Genomic DNA, 19,636 nt, shown 5'->3' on the forward strand with positions numbered 1-19,636 from the left:
TGACTGAAAGGGCAATAGGGGGCTAAGGGACAAGGCCAGTACGTCAGGCGATCACCCACTTCCCCAACGCTGAGTTTTGGCAAAATAGAAATATGTGAGTTGATTTTCCTCACTGGCAGTTGGAAAGACGTATTCGGTAAATCAATTCCATGAACGCCGTGGTGCATGCTGGCCAAAGTGATTTGCCTTGTATGCACCTGTGTCTGTTCAAGTCAGGATTGGACTCTTGCATCACTTTCAGGAAGATGCATGATCAATGCCAGGCTCGGTGTGATGGCTGCCAGTGATGAGAGAGACTCCTTTTCGTTACGGAAGACCAGCCAGTTGATGATGGGAAGCCAGGGAACGAATAGCCAGGCAGTTGGCTCCCAGTGGCTGCAAGGATTACATTCCAAACCCTTTGCATTGTCCACAAAGCTTTCTGGTGCCTGGTTCCAAAATACATTCAACTCTCCCTCCGTAAAAACCTTCCTACTCAAGCTCTACGCTCCTCCACCTCCAACTCCCTCAGGGTCAGTCGCTTCTCCAAGCAACGAGTTGGGGGTAGATCTCTTCCCTCGGCTGAAGCCTCCCCCTGCAACAGCCTCCCTGCCACTCCGAAACTTGAGAGCCATCTTCGGTTCCGGAAGCACCCCAAGACCTTACTCTTTGCTTCTGCCTTTGCTCTTCCTCTCCCCTGCTAATCTGTCTGCTTTGGCACCCGGCACTGGTTACACTCTGATTTTTGGGCCCAGGTCCCTGCCCACCCAGCCACCCGCCTGCACTGCCTCCTGGCAACCCTTGCAGTTGGGTCTGTAGCTGCAATCCTACAGTCCCCTTACCTGCACTTATTAGACACCCCTTGTCTGCGCTTTTAACCTTGCACTTTCCACCTGCTGGCTGCACTACCAGTTGTTGTTTTATCCCTTGTTCAGCACTTTCCACTCCTCCCCTCCCTTTGCACTTTCCCCCTTCCCTTTCCCCTGGACTTGAGCGTTCTCAATGTCACTGGGCCTTTGCGCTTTGAGGCCTGTGGGCATAAGGTGCTTTATACATTTTTTAAATAAATAATTAATAAATAAGATGGTTGTTTTGTCCTCCCTTGTTCTCCCTTGCCTCGTCAGGCTCTGAAACACTTGTGTATGAGTGCGATACAAATAAAATATCATATCTCTGAGGAAACAATGCCTTCTGTTGTGTTGTGAAGCAAGTGTTGCAGCTCGGTTGCTCTTCAGTGAGGCAGATTAATAAAGAAGTACGTTCCAAGAAGTCTCGGCTCAGTGTCGTTCCTCCATTCTGGTCCTAGCCACACTGACTGGCGTCCCCCATTGCCCTCCAGCGTCTGGAGACGCGTCCTTACCGGCATCCCGCTGTTGCAGCAGTGTCCTTCTCTACCCAGTAGGTGTGTCCTATGTGTCGGTTTACGTGCTCCTTCATCATTGACAGCGGAATCCAGGTGCCGGCTGCCTTCTAGCGTCGGGTGACACACTCCTGCTGTCAAGCTCTTGGTGCTTGCCGCATCCACACGATGCGCTCCCAGTCCCGGCTGCAGCCTTGGTATAGCGCTGCTGCGCCACTGAGAGCGCGGGCTGCAGCCAAATAAAATAAAAAATAAATCGTTGCATCGAGGAAAGAAACTTAATGTGGCAGGGCACATGCAGTACAGAATTCCACAGTTTGGGGGCAAGTAACTGAAAAGAACAAAAGTGGGAAAAAGCACAAGGTGGAGAAGGAACAGAAAGAAGGAATTGGGAAACAGAACGAAGATTACGTGATGCATGATACAGTGAAATCAAAGCACATAAATAGGGAGGAGCCAGCGTGTGAATAGATTTAAAGACTAAACAAAGAAAGTGAAATTCACAGCACTGCAGAAATGATAGCCACTTAAGGCGAGACAAAAACGGGGAGATGTGGGAAGACGGAGGAAGAAGAAAAAGAATCTGAACTGCAGAATGAAGAAGCAAACGTAGCAGAAGAAGAACACATTTTGGAAAACCAACATAAAGTGAGCAACAATAATCCAGACGAGATAGAACCAAGGTTTGAAGCAACATTTTTGCAGAGGAAAAAGTAAGCAGGGTAATAAATAAATGAAAAGGACAAGAACGAATGACAGAAGAAATCTGAATCTGACAAGAAAAAGAAGGGTCACATAGAACAAGATTACGTGCCTGAGATGATAAGGGAAGAAACAGAGGAGGGAATAGAATCGACAGAGGAGGAGAGATTTTAGAAGAAGATAGAACAAATAAGAATGACATTTTCTTAGTATTTAAAAAAAGAAAATGAGAAGACATACAAGAAGAAATTGCCACCAGACAGGAAGATGAGCAGGAGTGACTAGAATCATTAAAAGAAGGGAAAGACACAAAAATGTGAGTATCATCGGCATACAAGTGCACCTGAAAACCGAAATCAGTAATACGATAAAACAGTAAAGAGCTATAAAGCGTGAATAGAACCGGACCCAAGACAGACCCTTGGGGAACACCGTAAGAAAGAGAGGAAGAATGAGAAATCACATCCTTCCCGGGAACAGAAAAGGAATTATTTGCAAGATAAGAAGAAAACCATTTTAGAATAGAACCAGCAAACCCAAAGGAAGAAAGAGTCGGTAGTAAAGTAGGATGATCCACGGCTCTGAGCTCAAGCAGAATCAGAATGGAAGAATGTTTACATTGGCAAGCATGGTGAATGTTTACATTGGCAAGCATGGTGAATGTTTACATTGGCAAGCATGGTGAATGTTTACATTGGCAAGCATGATGAATGTGATCAGATATAGAAAGAAGAGCAGTTTCGGTAGAAAGTTTCACACCTTTCCTCCCCCACAATCCCTTTAACTATCCTTAGTCCTTCCCTTTCCTTGCAGAGCTATGCACATTGAACCCACCAAAATAGCAGAGGCGCTCCATACAAGACCTCTTTACATTAGCTTAACCCAAACCAAGCAGAGGTAATTCAGTGTACCTTCAAGGCATATCAACATGTGCATTTCTATATTTAAGGAACAATAAAAACCGAGGCCAATTTGTGTATTGCGCAATAGTGATGACAATTTTCAATACATGTTTGTTTCTTGATGATACTATTTGCTTCACTCAAGGCAGCACAATAGCGTCACCAAAACAGTAGGGCTGCGTGAAATTCACGATTGGCGGATTGGGAGAAAAATCGGTCATTTCACCCGCACCGCAGAAATTTGGGTTAGTGAAATTTAGGAGACAATCATTTTATGGGGTTTCTAAATTGTTGAAAGGGCTAGAATTTTAACCAGTCAGAGATCATGCAAAATTCCAGCAACCTAATACATCGACATGTTTGCACACCCAGCCCTAAATGCGCAGAAGGAAAATTAAGAGCCGACTCTGATCAGCCCGTAGAGTAGAACCTGAAGCAGATTCTCCCAATTCTGCTTCGCTGGTGAAATGATCTCCCATCCCTACTCCCTAAACCATCATCGCACATATAGACCATTAGGGCAATTCTCACCCATGCAGAAAATGAGTAGTTTTTTGCAGAGAGGGTCTCACCTGGTTGGAAGGAATAGTAAATGCTGGAGAGGCCAGTTTACACATTTACATGGCTTCAAAGACAGCCCTTTCTGTGTCCTGCATGTTGAAGGCTGTAGGGAGCCAAGCCAATTTCAATGTTGGTCGCATTACCAGTATAAAGAGAAAGGAAAACCCAGTGCGGGGTTTTGCCCTTTATTTACTGCTGGGGGAAAGTGTGAGGGGAGGGGGCAGGGGGAAGCTCGACTTGAAACACATGTAGGCTCACGATTTCACCTACTAGGTTCAACTCTCAAAAAAGATTTTTAAAAAGAGTTTAAAAAGTGTGCATAAGACTGCTTTGACATCGTGGATTTTGGGGTGTGGACAGAATATGTTTATGTATAATGAGCATCTATCTGGTACAACCCGGGGTCACAGATAGACAATAGGATGTTGAATTGGCGCAGCTGGGTTAATAAAGGAATCCTGAAAATTGGGGACGTTTGGCAGGAAGGTAAAATGATACCCTTTGTGGGGCTATTGGAGAAATATAGTCTGGGTAAGACGGAGCTCGGGGGGGTACAGGGCTTTGGAGGAATTGCTATCTGAAAGACAACAGGTGCTAAATGCACCAATTATGGAAAAGCCTGTGAACTATTTGATGCACCGTCTTGCATGGTTTCAAACTTTCTTAAGATGATGCCAGTGGAAGGCCTCTTACGTGACTCCTGGGATAAATTAAGGCAAACCTGGGTTGGTGAAATAGGTAGGAATATATCAGTGAAGGAGTGGGTGGGTCTCTGGAAGGTGGCCGTTAGCAGTAGTCGAAGTGGGCGGGAGTGGCGCTCTTCTACTTTTTTCTATTAAGTTTATTTGTTCCTATACTTTGATCTTAAATATAAACCATTCTGGAATGGTTCTGTTTTAAAATAAAAGTGTATGAAGAAGTTGAAACTAGCACTTTCAGTGCACTGTACTGAGCGTTCCCTTAAACAGCAGGTGCATGTGTTTGGGGATTTGTATTGTGCGTGGGCGGGGTTTGTGGGGAGCGGGGGCAGGCCAGTGGGGAACATAGTTCCACTACTTCTTTTCATACACTTCGATCACCGGCCGTTAGAGGCAAGATGGATTTAAATGTGCGTTATACACATCAAAGGGTCTTAGGCCGCCTCAATTAGACTTCTGCATGAATGAATGAGTTGGGTATGATAGATACTGATCTGTGTTGGGGCTGTCGATGAGAGAGAGGCTCATTACTGCAAGGTTGTGGAATTGCACAAGAGTGGTAGACTTTTGGAAATCTGTGCTTGATAGACTAGATACAATCTGGGGTGTTTCATTCCCCCGTACCTCATCGACAGTGATTCTGCTGTCACCTAAGGGTAGATGTGATATTACATGTGGGTCATCATGCTGTATTGACAAGGCACTACTTGTGGCAACCAAACAAACCCTGATAGTATGGAAAACAAGAAAGAAGCCGCTTGTAGAGGGCCGGTTAGCAGACATGCAAACTCTTTCAAATTTTGAAAAATATATGTTTCAAAGACAGAATCGGGAAGAAAGTTATCTGGAATTATGGGGGCTCTTCAATGATGTGTATGGTTGAGTGTAGATTAGAGTATTTAACGATTGAATATATATGTGTTAGTCTAGTCAAGGGGTATGTGTGTCAGTTTTGTGATTCGTCCTTTGCGTGGTTTGTGTATTACACTTTATTGATTTAAACTGATTGGGTTTTGTGTTAATATTTGAATCTATAGTTCTGAATTGTTTCACTTTAATAGCATTATGTGATAAGTTAGATGAAGTGTGTTCTGATTAACTTGAAATTGTAACAACACAAAACCTATGTATTGGTTGAATAAGCTGTTTTTGTGAAAATGTAAATAAAGTGATAAAAAAAGTGTGCATATAATGATTTGTTTGACGTGTATTGTGTTAATCAAGATGACAAGTGAATATACAGATACATTATTATTTTAACATACAAAATACATGTTTAAAGATAGAGAAGGGTTGGTGCAAACTTTACTAAAGAAACCAATTATTTATAAAAAAAAAAAAGAGGTTTGAAGGGAAAGGTTACACCAGTGCTGGACCAAATGTACATTCCTTCGGAGAACCTGGGAGGAGTAGATACTGCACACAGTATTGAACTTGTGGGTGGGATTTCAATGCTTGACTGGGGTGGAAAGCCAACCAAATGGCTATACATGAAGTGGAAAGTGGGGATAGGTTGCGCACGCCTATATCAGAAGCAATTGCAGCGACTAATATGCTAATATGGTTGGAGTAAAGATGCAGGATGTAGCTCTTTTATATGATCTGGGGATAATGAATTGTTGGACTATTGCTGATTTGTCAACAGTTTTAACTTTCAACAGTGCTTACAGCATCAGCGCAGCCAGACTGATGAGGTACTAGGTACATAGTGCATAGATTTCAGGGATAATTTTTCAGGGATGAGCAAAATGCAGAGCAGCACTGGGACCGTGGAATCGGACCTCTGGTTCACCCTCATCCTCGACTTAACTTTGAGGTGGTGAAGCAAAGGGCTAATATATTTTTCATTTATATGGTGCTAGTAACCTGGCAGAATTAACTGCATCTGGGCGCAGGTGGAACTTCAGTTATTTTGTCTCCAAGGTAGGCTCTCAGCAGGGCGCCTATCTAAATAATCGGCCAATGACAGTTTTATCTGAACAGAAAGGTTTTAAGCAATTTCTGAAAGCAAGCAAATTCCATGATGTTGCGTAGGTGCAAGAGTGGAGCGTTCTATTACTTGGGACCGTAGAATGCAAAACTAGGGTCCCCCTGAAAGAAAAGCAAGATGGAGGTACCACCAATAACAAGTTCATGGAGGAACAAAGAGATTGACACGGCTGATGCCACTTCAATTTATCGGCGAGGTAAGAGGGTGCCAGGTTGTACAAGCATTTAAATACCAAACACAAATTCCTGAAGTTAATTTTCTCCTGCACCGGTAGCCAATATAATGACCTGCATAAGTTTGAGATAAATGATCTTTTAGGGACTTCAGAAATGAGCAGAACTGCAGTGTTCTGTGCGCTTTGAAGTCTGACTTCTGTCTCTCCGGACATCCTGCAAGTGAGCTGTTACCATAATTCAAGCGGGAGTTAACAAGTGCACCCACCACCGTGGCATGATCTTTTGGTGATATAAAGGGGAGGGCCAGACGCAAGAGTCGAAGAGAATGAAAGACCCACTGCACCTTGGTATACACCTAGTTTTCACTGCCGAGGTTTGCCCGCCGGATGCACCCCAAATTCTTGATTTTGGCCTCATATTCGAGGCTCGCACCCAAAAAACAGGGAGTTGGAGGAAGTTGAGATCTGTCTTTCAACAAATGGTTAGGGACAAACAAGGCCACTTCAGTTTTGTTGGCATTCAATTGTAGACGATTGTGAGACAACCATAGGTTGACTTTGTTCAGACAGAGGTCTATTTTCTCAAATGAGCCCTCACTATTGTCAACCTTTACAAAAAAACAGAGTGTCGTCAGCATATGAATGGAAATTGAAGTTAAACTTCCTAAAAATATCTGACAAGGGTTTCATATACAAGTCAAAAAGAAGAGGTGAATGTGTTGAGGCCTAGGGGGACACCACAATTCAAAGGGAGGCAGTCTGACATGCACTTGCCACATTTAACCTGTTGTGATCGATTGGATAGGAATGAGTTAAACCATGTCATGGCCTTTTCTAAAACTTCACCCACTGAGCTTAGTCGGGAAAGCAGTATGTTACGTCGACCGTATCAAAAGCTGCAGAAAGATCGAGCATCACCAGGAGGGAATACTTATATTGACTCTTTGTAACGGCACACGGGGACTAACTGGGATTTAACCCATGACTACTCAATATAAGTATTCAACTCATGACTTATTAACCAAACTGACTAGCCCTGATTTGAAAAAGACGCAGACGTCGAAACACGTGTAATCCTAAAGGGCAATGTTTTAAATCAATTGCACAATTAAAAAACCCAAAAGTTTACAATTTGGAGAACAAAATACAGTGGTTGTCTTTCTTTTTCTCCTCCATGACAAGGGCGTGTGATACAAGTTAAAGTAACAGAGTTTATTGTATTTTGATTTCAAACGGAGTAAAGGAGCCAGGTATCTCCGTAGTTACTCAATCATGCGACCCTGACTTGTAAGTCAACAATTACCAAAGAGAGGGCGCTGAGGTCCACTTGGGAAAAGCACCCAACAAAACAGGCTCCTCATTTTTAAGAGAAGTATAATGAATTCAAAACTGTCCAGCCATCACCTTTTTGTTTTTCTTAAGTCACCCAGTATGGGATGGGTATGCCCAGACATGGATCCCGAGCCTGCTGGGACTAGACACCCAAGCTACTCCTCACTGATGAAGCCCAAAATACCAAAACAACCTGAGGATGCTCGTGGTCTCGTGCAGAAGGGAATTGACCTAGCAGTTTGGGCTGGACTGCATCTTTTGGGGTGGGACCAAGCCTGATTTGCACATGATCTTTGCCCTTCTGTAATGGCTTGGCAGGCTGAAAAACAATGGTCTGAAGGACTGCCCAGAGCTGTACCCGTGGCTATAATTAATTCAAAACCTTCCAGCCATCACCCTTTTATTTTGCTTCAGTCACCCTGAGTGGTACAGTTATGCCCAGACATGGGTCCTGAATCTGCTGGGCCTAGAGACCCAAGCTACCCCTCACTGATGATGCCCAACAAGGCCGAAGCGTGTCTGGGTATGCTTGTGGTCTCGTGCAGAAGGGATGTCACCTAGCAGCTTGGGCTGGACTGCTCTTTTTGGGGTGGAACCAAGCCTGATTTGCAAATGGTCTTTCCCCTTCTGTAACGGCTTGGCAGGCTGAAAAACGATGGTCTGGTAGGTGGGGGGAGGGAGCAGTGGGTTGCCCAGAGCAGTTCCTTTGGTTATGATTAAATCAAAATCTTCCAGCCATCACCGTTTTGTTTTGCGTACATTGGGCCTGTGACAGCTTGAAATCAATTGTATTTTGATTTTTTTTCAATTTTATTATTGAAAAAGACATTGAAGGCATTAGCTTGAGTGGACAACAGAGAGGATGTGCTGCAGCCCGGATAAAAGGAATTATTGATGGTATTGAAAAGCTCTCTGGGTTTACTGTACGAAGTCTGGATTTTGTTTTGTAGAAAATTTAATTTGGCATCAAAAATAGCAAGTTTATATTCTTTCAATGTGGATGATATATATTTCTACTTTCTCCATAGCTTCTCCAACTAGCGCTATTTTTTCTTGAGAGACACTAAGTGTGGGGAGTACCAGGGGTTAGAATCTTTCTGGGCTTTTTTCTGAACATAGGGTGCATGTTCAAGACAAATAAGAGTCCCAAATCGTACTTCCTTGTCTGAACAATTCCTCACAGTCACTGATAGTACTAATGGAGGCTAAGGCGCTTGATAGTACCATATTGGGAATGGGCTCAAGGCCCTTCCTCTTTAGGGTAACTTGAGCAGGTTTCCTATGAATGGAGACAGGTAATTTAGAAGTCCCAAAGGAAAAAAAGCAAACAGAATGATTAGTTCAGGAAACTGGACAGAAGCGGTCAGGATGACTTCTGACCCACGAATAAGAACAGCGTCTAGGTAATGGCTGTGAGAAAGAGTGGCAGATGTATACAAAGGTGTTAATCATGACTATTTAAAATGGACCAGAGACCAGTGGAGTCAATGAGGAGTTCTCCAACCAAATGTTGAAATCGCCAAAGCATACCAACTGCTGATGTTTGATTCCCGTGTTGGAAAGGTATGGATCTAAATTGGATAGAAGGTTTTAGGAGGACCATGGGGTCGATAGACTAAGGTGGCTTTACAGGAAGAGCAATGGAGGAAAGCCAGATGTGGAAACAACCTACCTGAGAGGTAATGTCCCATTCTATAGGTTCCATGTGCGAGATCTTCAAGTTAGCTCTATAGATAACTGCAATATTGCTGCCTCTTTTTTGGGGGCGTTTAATTTCGTAAATTAGATATTCTAAAGAAACTTGCTGGTGGTACATGGTGACAGATGAATTGTTCAAGCCAAGTTTCAGTAATAAACAGGAGATCTAAATCGTGTTATGTAATGTAATTAAATCATGTCATTTCACAGCATGTGACCCTGCAGACCTTGCAGTACCGCTTTAATTGAGGGTGGGGGAGTAGTTTTGGTATTCAAATCAGTGTTGGATGGGATTTGGGTTGTTTGTGTATGATTTGTTCGCTGGTGAACTGCCCGAAATATAATTGCTCCAACATACAGTTTCTACACAATACAATAGGTCTAGTATCCAATTGTGTTGAACGATGCATTGTTTGTAATAAGATTTCCGTTTCAATATAAGTTTCCCTCTGCTGAACCCTGCAGAGTCCGTCCTGTCCCTCTAGCGCGGGTCGGATCTGACGCCGTGCGTAGGGTCCGTTTTTCATTTTTCTTTTCTTTTTTTTCTTTCTTTTTGGGTCCCCTGTTTCCAATGATGAGGAAGCGGGGGACTCCCCTGCAACCGCAGATGCCAGAAATACCAAACATGGGGAGCGGGGGACACCCCCACAACCCCTGTGCCGCATGTTTGGTATTTTCGGCAGAAATTGACATCGCAACTAGCCGCAACGCTAAGTATGATGGGATATGATGGGCTGCCGAGTGATACCCTGACCTGCCCTTTCATCTTTGGTGGGACAGGTCAAGTAGAGCAGTACTGAACGGGAATTGGAGACACTAGATTATACACTGCCTAAATGAAGCTATGGCGGGCTAAGTGGTGAAAACAGGCCCCATCTGCTGTACGACTCCCCCCTCCCCAGGCAATTGGGCTGCATGGGAGTCACTGGATGGCGGCTTGTGAGTGGAATTTCTGAAGCTGCCCCTTGTGCAGGAAGTTTCCCTATGCCGACATGATGAGACTGTGGGGTTGTCCCACCAGTAGCTTGATGTCAGGATTCTCACAACACCCCGTTCCACTTCGCTGCTCCCCAGCCGGTCTATTATTTCTAAGGCTGCCCACTGCTGGAAACTGCCTTGGAGATTGCAGGACAGAGCGTCTAGGCGAAGACTACAGCCCCCAACCGGCCATGCACCGAGGCCCATTCAATTACATCACATGCCCCTTGACCAGGAGACAAGCGCTGGTGCGTAAATCTAAACGCTTCCAATTGACCAACGCTTCTAGACTGATCTTCATGTGGTAAGTCGGAGCAGCCGGTAATCAGATTCGTTCTTCTCCCTTGTTGCCTGCATCCCGTTAAGAACTTGGCTTGTTTAACAGACTCCTCATCGGAATTTCCTTTTTTGCTCTGGCGAACACTCAGATTGCTCTCCTGGAACTTTGGACTTTGCTTCTGTTTGGACATTCTTGGATTGCGCCCCAGACTTGTATTACGCACTTTGTTTTCTCTTTGTTTTGTTTCCTGGCACTTTGGAATTTGTTGTTTTTCTTTTTGGGTTCTATTTTCGCATCTTTAACATTTGCACCGGATACTGCTGCTTCTCCGGATTTGCATCCTGCTGAGTTACCAGCCGTCCCCCGTTTTGCCTTCAGGTACTTACGCTCCATGGCGTTGGGTGCGGGTGCTATTGTCTTCCTGTACTAATCACCCTTTCCCCTTTCTTTTGGCAGCTGCGGGGTATCCGACGCTGCTTCCTACTTTCCTTCTTTCTCTGCAATGACTCAGCTAGCAGAGAGTTCTAGAGCATTCTCTGGTTGCTTAATGGCAGTGAAGAGCATCGGTGCATCTGTATCCGTGGCCTTGACCAACCTGTCTCCGAAACCCTGACACCTGGTTCCACTCGTGATCAACACAGTGGAGAGGAAGAAAGGTGTGGACAAAGGCTTCTTCAAACCTTGTGTCTTGATCAGCAGAAAATGGGTAGACGGGTGACAATAGAGTACTCACCTGAATAGGCAGTCCATATTGTGGGTGTTAAACAGCCACTTAAATCCCCGAAAGACCTTCCTTCCATCCTCGATCGGAAGACACCAGCAGTGAAATCAATAGACACCCAGCGGGAAGGCGTAGTGGGGAGAGTGGTGACTGTGGAACAAGCTTTAATGAAAGTGGAATCCATATTGAACATTCAGCTAGGTTAGGCCACTTGTGCTCCAGCGGCAGAAATGACGGAGGGCTTCAGGAAACATAACGTGGATCGTATACTGAGGCTGGACTTAAACATTGAGGTGCAGGAGAATCATCAGAGGGGGGCACAACTGTGGATTTTGGGATGTCCATGAGTAATTGTGACAGAGGGTCTTCAAACTGCGGTGTAAAGAAGGCGAGGTGGTTTAGAAGCTACTCAGAAAGAGCTAGTGAGTCCATTAGTTTGCCGTGTATCGACAGAATCCCTACACGCGACCAACCTTGGGGTGAGGAGATGGAAGCACTGTGATTTAAAACATCTACAGAGCAGGACATGATTTCACAGGTGGTGGGAAAAAAAGGTGATCGTCTGTGGGGGACTGGATTCTCATGTTCCCGACCTCATTCAAGAAACGTTGGAACTGAAGAGAGCCCTCTTGCAAATACAAATAGTCTTAAATGCCGAGAGGGTGAGAGCATCTATCAGCTCCCCAGTCAAACTCATGATGGACCTTGATGGGAAGAAGCCCAATGTCACTCAAGAGGTGACTGCACAGTCTTTCCTAACAGGGTCTAAACCTGGGAGAGACCTTTCGTGCACTAGTATTGGAGTCGTGGGGTGCAGTTCCTCATGCGATAACCCGAGGAACGACTGGGGTGTTCCCCAGTGAAGAGGGTAGTTGGAGATCTTGAAAAAAGATTTGATCGTTTTTGGAGAAATGTGTTTTTTCATCTGTAGGTGGTTTTCTTTTTGCAGGATTCCATCTTTACAGTCCCCCGTTCTGGGTCAACCTTTGTACCTGCTGACTTGGTGGGACAGATAACCACCATAAGGAAAGTTCTGATTGGGTGTCTGAAGAGCTATGGAGGCGTGTGACGACGTTGTGATAGTCTTTTCTGTGGCTTTCTGTCTGTGTCTGGCCTTTAGTGTTGACACTTAGTAAAGACGATAGCTCAGAAAAAACGGTTTATGGCCGTAAAGTAGACCTCAGCATGAGAGGCTCAGCAACGTCCTATTTCCCAATATACAGTTTTGGTGGGGTTTCAAATGTATGTGTAAAACAGGACAACTATTTTCTAGAGATGTTTAAAACGTTGGAATACAACTGTTAATAGTTTCTCCACGTGGATAACACTTTCAAACATTCACATAGGTTCTTATATTTTGTTCTGCGGAAGACTGAGACTAGCCTCAGTCTGTTTACAGAAGGTCTCCCTGCTACTGTGTCCCTCCCAACACCATACAACCCATAATGACCACCATTTTGTTAGAACCGATAATGACCACCATTTTGTTAGATCTCGTGTACTGTGTTGCTAGGTCTGGAAAAGATCTGGGGCTACGTTAATGTCAGGACTCGGGGCTAGCTAGCCTTTTGATTGTAGCCCCTGAGGTTCTATCGGGGCTACAACCAAAAGACCCGGGGATATAGCCCCCATCACCCCTCCTAGTGACGCCTCTGTACCGGTCTACATAACAAACGAGACATGTGAATCAGGCTAATACGGGGCATGGGCATTTCTATTTCTTTAATGATGTTCAATATTTGCATTGTTTTGTTTATTTATGAGCCCAACAGAGATTAGATACAAAGGTTACATAATGGGCCTCATCACGAGTTGGGCGGTTACGCCGGCGCTATTAGTGCCGGCGCTAGTAGCCCTACCGCCAAACCCCCGGATCACGGGTTTGGCGGAAGGGTTATTGCCCATTCCCCATTGGGCCCATTCGGGAATTCCTCATTCCCCATTGGGCCCAATGCGGAAAATTTGCGCTATTACCGCCGGTGGATTTCCCGCCGGCGGTAATCGCGCCAAAAATCGGCAATTTTGCCGTGAATTTCCCCCCATCTCAGAGCTGGGGCGAAATCCGCCAAAGCCATGATCTGGCGGACCCTTAAATGTGGCGGTAATAGCGCTACCGCCGCATTTAAGGGTTACCAACAGACTCGTGAAATATGTTTATCAGCGAAAGCAGGATTTGGGGAGGGGGTGGATAGTTGCACGGTAAAATAGAAGGCAGCCTTTACAGAGATATGAAAGGTTATTTATAACGTGCTTAAATCCCAGAGGTTTCTAAACGCAGACCCGAGAATCGAACCTGAGTAGTTTCAGGTCATCGTGCTTCCAATGCAAGCACATTGCCGCAGAGCTATCCTCCTGGGACATGGAAATCGTTAGCAGTGCTGCTCTTTTCATTAACGTTCTAAGCCCCTAGTGCATATGTCATGCAAAAGACACTGATTAAGAAAACTCGGCAGGGATTTTTGGATCCCGCGCCTCGAGTCACGCACTACAGCTGTGTGGCACAGGTCCAACGTTGCCTGGGCCTCTGACACCAGGTCACAGCCCGCCTCATGATAAGTGGGGAACACGCTTCCCTCAGGGGTGCCCTCCTGTCGCACTATACCGTGCTCTCCGCTATCGAGCCATCAAGGCGTCCAGAAACGCAACAGACGCACGAGAGCGCACATGTAGGCACAGCCTTAAACCAACACGTCCATTATTCATGACCCTGGAGGCCCGTCTGCAAAAATAGGTCTGTTTCTTCCCGCAAACTGGAAGGAGTTGCAGATACAGAGAGAAGCGCCGCGTGCACCTGGGGTTAATCTAACCTGTGCTGTCTATCCAAGTGCTCCTAACTCAGAGGTCTTCAAACTGTGGGGCGCGCCTCCCCTCCAGGGGCGCGTGGCATCATTCCAGGGGGTTAAGGGGTGCGAGACCCCAGCCTGAAATAAAAAAAAAATATATATATTTATTTAAAATGGAGGAAATGAGCAGGGGCGGACCACAGGGTCGAACTGGAGCATAACACTGTCTCAGGCACCAATGAAAAAGGGGACCACAGTTGCAAATGGCAATTAATTCCTTTAGTGACAGACTGAATAGTACCCAAGGGGGTGTTTTTTTATAAAATGTAGACAAATCGTGATAACGAATATTTATTCAGCAACAACGATCAATGAACGTAGGATAGCACAGGGGCAACGCGCTGGTCTTGGAAGCCAAACCAAGCAGAGCAACAGAGGTTTGAATCCCAGATCCGTCTTGTAGGTGCATTATATAAAGCCAATTAAAATAAAAAAATGCTATCTGCAGAGTCAAGTAACTCATCAAAGTGGCCCACACTAGCAATCCGTATTTTGGTTCTGGCATTGCCCTATTGCACTATAGGCCAGTCCGAGCGGCTCATCTATAATGGGCGAGGGGGCATCGACCCAGTGGCCCCTCATCCATTATGAAGGACCCAGCCCAGTGAAACAATGAGCACCCCCTCAGCTGCTTTTTCCAGCTGAGGGAGTGCTCCTAGGCTGGCTGAACAGGCAAAGGGAAATGCTGTTTCCCTTTGACAGTTCAGTTCCCCATCCGCACATGCTCACTGAGCCATGCAAGGCTGGGGGTGTTTTGCTTCAACAGCCTTGCATAGCTCATTGGAAATGCTGGCTGGGGAACTGCATGTCTGTATGTGCGAGGGGGAGCTCCTGCGCCTCCTTCCACGTATGGACAGAGAAGCCTGGAGCGGGGCGTTTCAGCACCCAGGCGCAGGCCTCTGCGCATGTGCAGGCCCCTGCGCACGCATGTGCACGAGCCAGGAGGCTCTTGTTTCCCGATTCTTGGTGATGAATACGTGTATGCTTGTGTTAATACCCCTACCCACCTGCCAAAATCAGCTCTCCTTCTGAGGCACTGTGGAGCCCAGGGTACAGGGATGGTATTTTTTTACTGGACATCTATGATAGATGTCCAGTAACAAATATCAAGCCTGCCCCCTGGGCACCCCAGCACCAGTTGCAAACTGTTTGGCTTTTTACACATTTTTTTTAAAGTATGCTCTAAAATGTAACATTTGAACCCATTATTTTAAATAAATTCCATGTAGTAAACCCCCCAAATCCCTCTTTATTGGTTCGGGCTGCCTCACTACGCTTGGTCGCTATGGCATATCTGGGAGAAATATTTATGCCCCTCCACTTAAAAAATTCACCAGCCGCCACTGGCCCTAGAACTGTGCTGATAGCAGGGTGGGGGAACCCAGGGACTGTGGTGGGAGCAGGAAGGGCAGGAGCCATGGAATAGTGGTGGGAGCAGAGTGGGGAGAGCACAGGGTCTGTGTTGGGGTGGGAAGAGCCCAGGGACTGGATAAGAGTGGGATAAAGGAGCCCAGAGATTGTGATGTGAGCAGGTGGAGGAGCACTGGGATTATACTGGGAGTAGGGTGTGGTGACAGCGCGTGAAAGTTCATAGCCATTTATAGCCATTTGGACCTCCTGTCCATGTGGCATATTTGGATGGGCCCGGCCTGCCCACATTTTGCTCGGGGGGGGGGGGGGCACAGTCCTAAAAAGTTTGAATACTTACACAATTAACATGCGCCTTACACCGTAAAGGTGCCCTGTCCCTGTGCACACTGTCCATCCAAGTGCCCCACTCTCCTCACACTCTTAGGGTGCCATAACTTGCGAACGCTGCCCATCGAAGTGCCCTAAGCACCTTACACTGTAAAGGTGCTCTATCCTGCATACGCAGTCCATCCAAGTGCCCCACGCTCCTTACACTGTAGAGGTGCCCTATCCTGTGCACGGGGCTCATCCAAGTGCCCCAAGCTCCTGACACTGGAGAGGTGCCCGATCCTGTGCACGGTGCTCATCCAAGTGCCCCAAGCTCCTGACACTGGAGAGGTGCCCGATCCTGTGCATGCTGTCCATCCAAGTGCCCCATGCTCCTTACACTGTTAAGGTGCCCTATCCTGCGCACGCTGCTCATCCAAGTGCCCCAAGCTCCTGACACTGGAGCGGTGCCCGATGCTGTGCACGCTGTCCATCCAAGTGCCCCAAGCTCCTGACACTGGAGCGGTGCCCGATGCTGTGCACGCTGTCCATCCAAGTGCCCCATGCTCCTTACACTGTTAAGGTGCCCTATCCTGTGCATGCTGCCCATCCATGTGCCCCAAGCACCTTACACTGTAAAGGTGCCCTATCCTGCGTACACAGTCCATCCAAGTGTCCCACGCTCCTTACACTGTAGAGGTGCCCTATCCTGTGCGTGCTGTCCATCCAAGTGCCCCAAGCTCCTTACACTGTTTATGTGCCCTGTGCTGCTCAAGCTGTCTATCCAAGTGCCCCAAGCTCCTTACACTGTTTATGTGCCCTGTGCTGCTCAAGCTGTCTATCCAAGTGCCCCAAGCTCCTTACACTGTTTATGTGCCCTGTGCTGCTCAAGCTGTCTATCCAAGTGCCCCAAGCTCCTTACGCTGTAAAGGTCCCTGACACTACTCATTCAAGTGTCCCAAACTCCTTAAACTGGTAAGATGCCCAATGATGATCACACTGTCCATCCATGTGCCCCAAGCTCCTTACACAGTTAATGTGTCCATGCATTCGCACTGTCCATCATGTGCCCCAAGCGCCTTACACCATTAATGTGACCTATGATGATCACACTGTCCATCCAAGTGCCCCAAGCTCCTTACACTGTTAATGTGTCCTATGCCACTCACACTGTCTATTCTTGTTCCCAAGCCCCTTACATAGTTAATGTGTCCATGCATTCACACTGTCCATCCATGTGCCCCAAGCCCCTTACACAGTTAATGTGTCCATGCATTCCCACTGTGCATCCAAGTGCCCCAAGCTCCTTACACTGTTAATGCGCCCTATGCTGCTCACACTGTCCATTCTTGTTCCCAGGCTCCTTATATAGTTAATGTGTCCATGCATTCACACTGTCCATCCATGTGCCCCAAGCTCCTTTCACAGCTAATGTGTCCATGCAGTCACACTGTCCATCCATGTGCCCCAAGTGCCTTACACTGTTAATGTGCCCTATGCCACTCACACTGTCCATTCTTGTTCCCAAGCTCCTTCTATAGTTAATGTGTCCATGCATTCACACTGTCCATCCATGTGCCCCAAGTGCCTTACACCATTAATGTGACCTATGATGTTCACACTGTCCATCCAAGTGCCCCAAGCTCCTTACACAGTTAATGTGCCCTATGCCACTCACACTGTCCATTCTTGTTCCCAAGCTCCTTCTATAGTTAATGTGTCCATGTATACACACTGTCTATCCATGTGCCCCAAGCTGCTTACACAGTTAATGTGTCCATGCATTCACACTCTCCATCCATGTGCCCCATGCTCCTTACACTGTTAATATAACTCATACTGGGCCTTAAGAAGCCTCCATGTTCCGAGGGATTTCGGTGGATTATCACGGATATTGGGGTTGTTGCAAGCATCACTTGAAGTTCCCCCCTGCAGGAGCCCTTTCAGGAATAGTGAGCCTGCAAACCTCCCCTCCGCCGTGAGGTCTACCCCTTAGGGCACGCGCCCATACATATTGTTTACCTATGGGTAATTCCTTGTAGCATCCTGAGTGGCTTAGACTTGCTGCTGAGTGGTCAGCAATGGCACTGGTTAAGCAGGCAGCATGGAGGATTGACAAGTAACACGTTTGACTTTGGATCATAATAGCCATAATGCCCCCTTCTTCTAGCCATACTGAGTGGTAATATCCCATGGTCCAATTAAAGGGCCATTGCCATCCTAGTATGGCCGACGAACAGAACACAGCATTACTAATTACACATTTTCTTTCCTGATGTCTATTTTCTATGATTTTGCTAATGAATACTCAATTTTCTTATTGATATTGCTGTGATGTCAGCCTGCCCATGCATCTTCAAAGGAGAACAGCCTGGATGGTCAGCCTCGTTACCAAAAGGAGAGCTGGGTTTCCTTGCAAACACCTTCTTTGATTTATACATGCTGGGGCATCCACGAGCTAAAGGAGGCCCATCTTTGGACTGCTCCTAATCTCCCTGGTCCTTATAGATCAACTCTCCATTTCATACACATAATATAGGGGCAAAGAGGTCCATGCTGGCCATTTGGTGAAATGTGTTCCTCACTATGGGGAAAAGCACCACCTCCCTGAGAGATAGAGCAGCGGTGTCTATTTTGTTTGTAATGGTTTTGTAATGTGTCACACGTCCCATTTCTACCACTGGGATATCAACCAGATCTGGGCAATATTGGTATTGTGAGCTGGCATGTCTGCTAGTTCTTCTTCCATTTCTTTTTGGACTCTTTGACTGGGCGGGCTTTCCCCATGATTCCAGGTGACCCTTCCAAGTTGCACTGCCAGCCCTTCTCGTAGACCGTACGAGCAAGGTGGGGCGGTGTCTCCAAAAGATTCATAAATAGCCATTTTTTTCCAGGATTCATTTGAACTTGTCCCATACCCACCTATCACAATGAATAATTTATAGTAGTTATTGAGGTTTGTGGAAAGTGAGTGGCTTTAGTTTCAACAGCTCACCCAGCACCGAAGGGCAACTACCCCCATTGCAAATGTGCTCGTCTGCAGTCGCTCATAATATCCGGCGGCTTCAAAAGCAATGCTGAATTCCCTCAAATCACCCTCAAAACAATGCAGTTATTTATTTATTTTTAGATGTATATAGCGCACTAAGCCCTTGGGCATCAAGGCGCTGCTTCGTAGAAAAACAGTTCCACACAGCAGAACCAGAATATATACAGCAGTGATGCATTGAAGTACATGATGTTAGCTTGGGATCAGTAACATGGCTAACTCCACTCCGAAAAGACTACTAGTTCTTTGTGTGAGCGTGGTTCGGCCGGGTAGTTCATGGCCATTCCTCAGCTCACTTGTATCTCGTAGGCCCCCTCCTTACGCCCCCCACCCCTCACACTCCCCCAACCCCCTGAGCCCCACCTATCTTCCCCCCTTGCAATCCAATTCCCCGAACTCCCTAATCCTCCTGCTCTCAGGCGTGATCTTTGTTTTTCCAAAGTTGCCACTATGAAAAGCGAGAACGAAATAACACTGTCCAATATTCCACACCGAGTCCGTTTACAATGTCATACTTATTGCTCCGTGTAAAGCTTGGACTATGGAACCTGTTCTATTTGAATCTGCCATTTTCTTGTTCCCAAATGCAAAACGTCTACAGTGAAATTCTCTCTTTTCTTGAAATGTATTTTTTTACAAGAATGTATCCTCCTATTCTGATGTCCCCCCTAACCCCCCCGCCATCTATACA

At 46.3% G+C, this 19,636-nt stretch overlaps 1 protein-coding gene across 1 annotated transcript in view; it reads left to right on the forward strand.

Moving 5' to 3' along the window:
- The window catches only part of CDK15 (cyclin dependent kinase 15), a 504,364-nt gene that overhangs the window by 338,492 nt on the left and 146,236 nt on the right, over positions 1-19,636 (forward strand). The window lies entirely within an intron of this gene.

The sequence above is a fragment of the Ambystoma mexicanum genome, chromosome 9 (assembly GCF_040938575.1).
Source record: "Ambystoma mexicanum isolate Mex_15411 chromosome 9, UKY_AmexF1_1, whole genome shotgun sequence".
Taxonomy (NCBI): Eukaryota; Metazoa; Chordata; class Amphibia; order Caudata; family Ambystomatidae; genus Ambystoma; species Ambystoma mexicanum.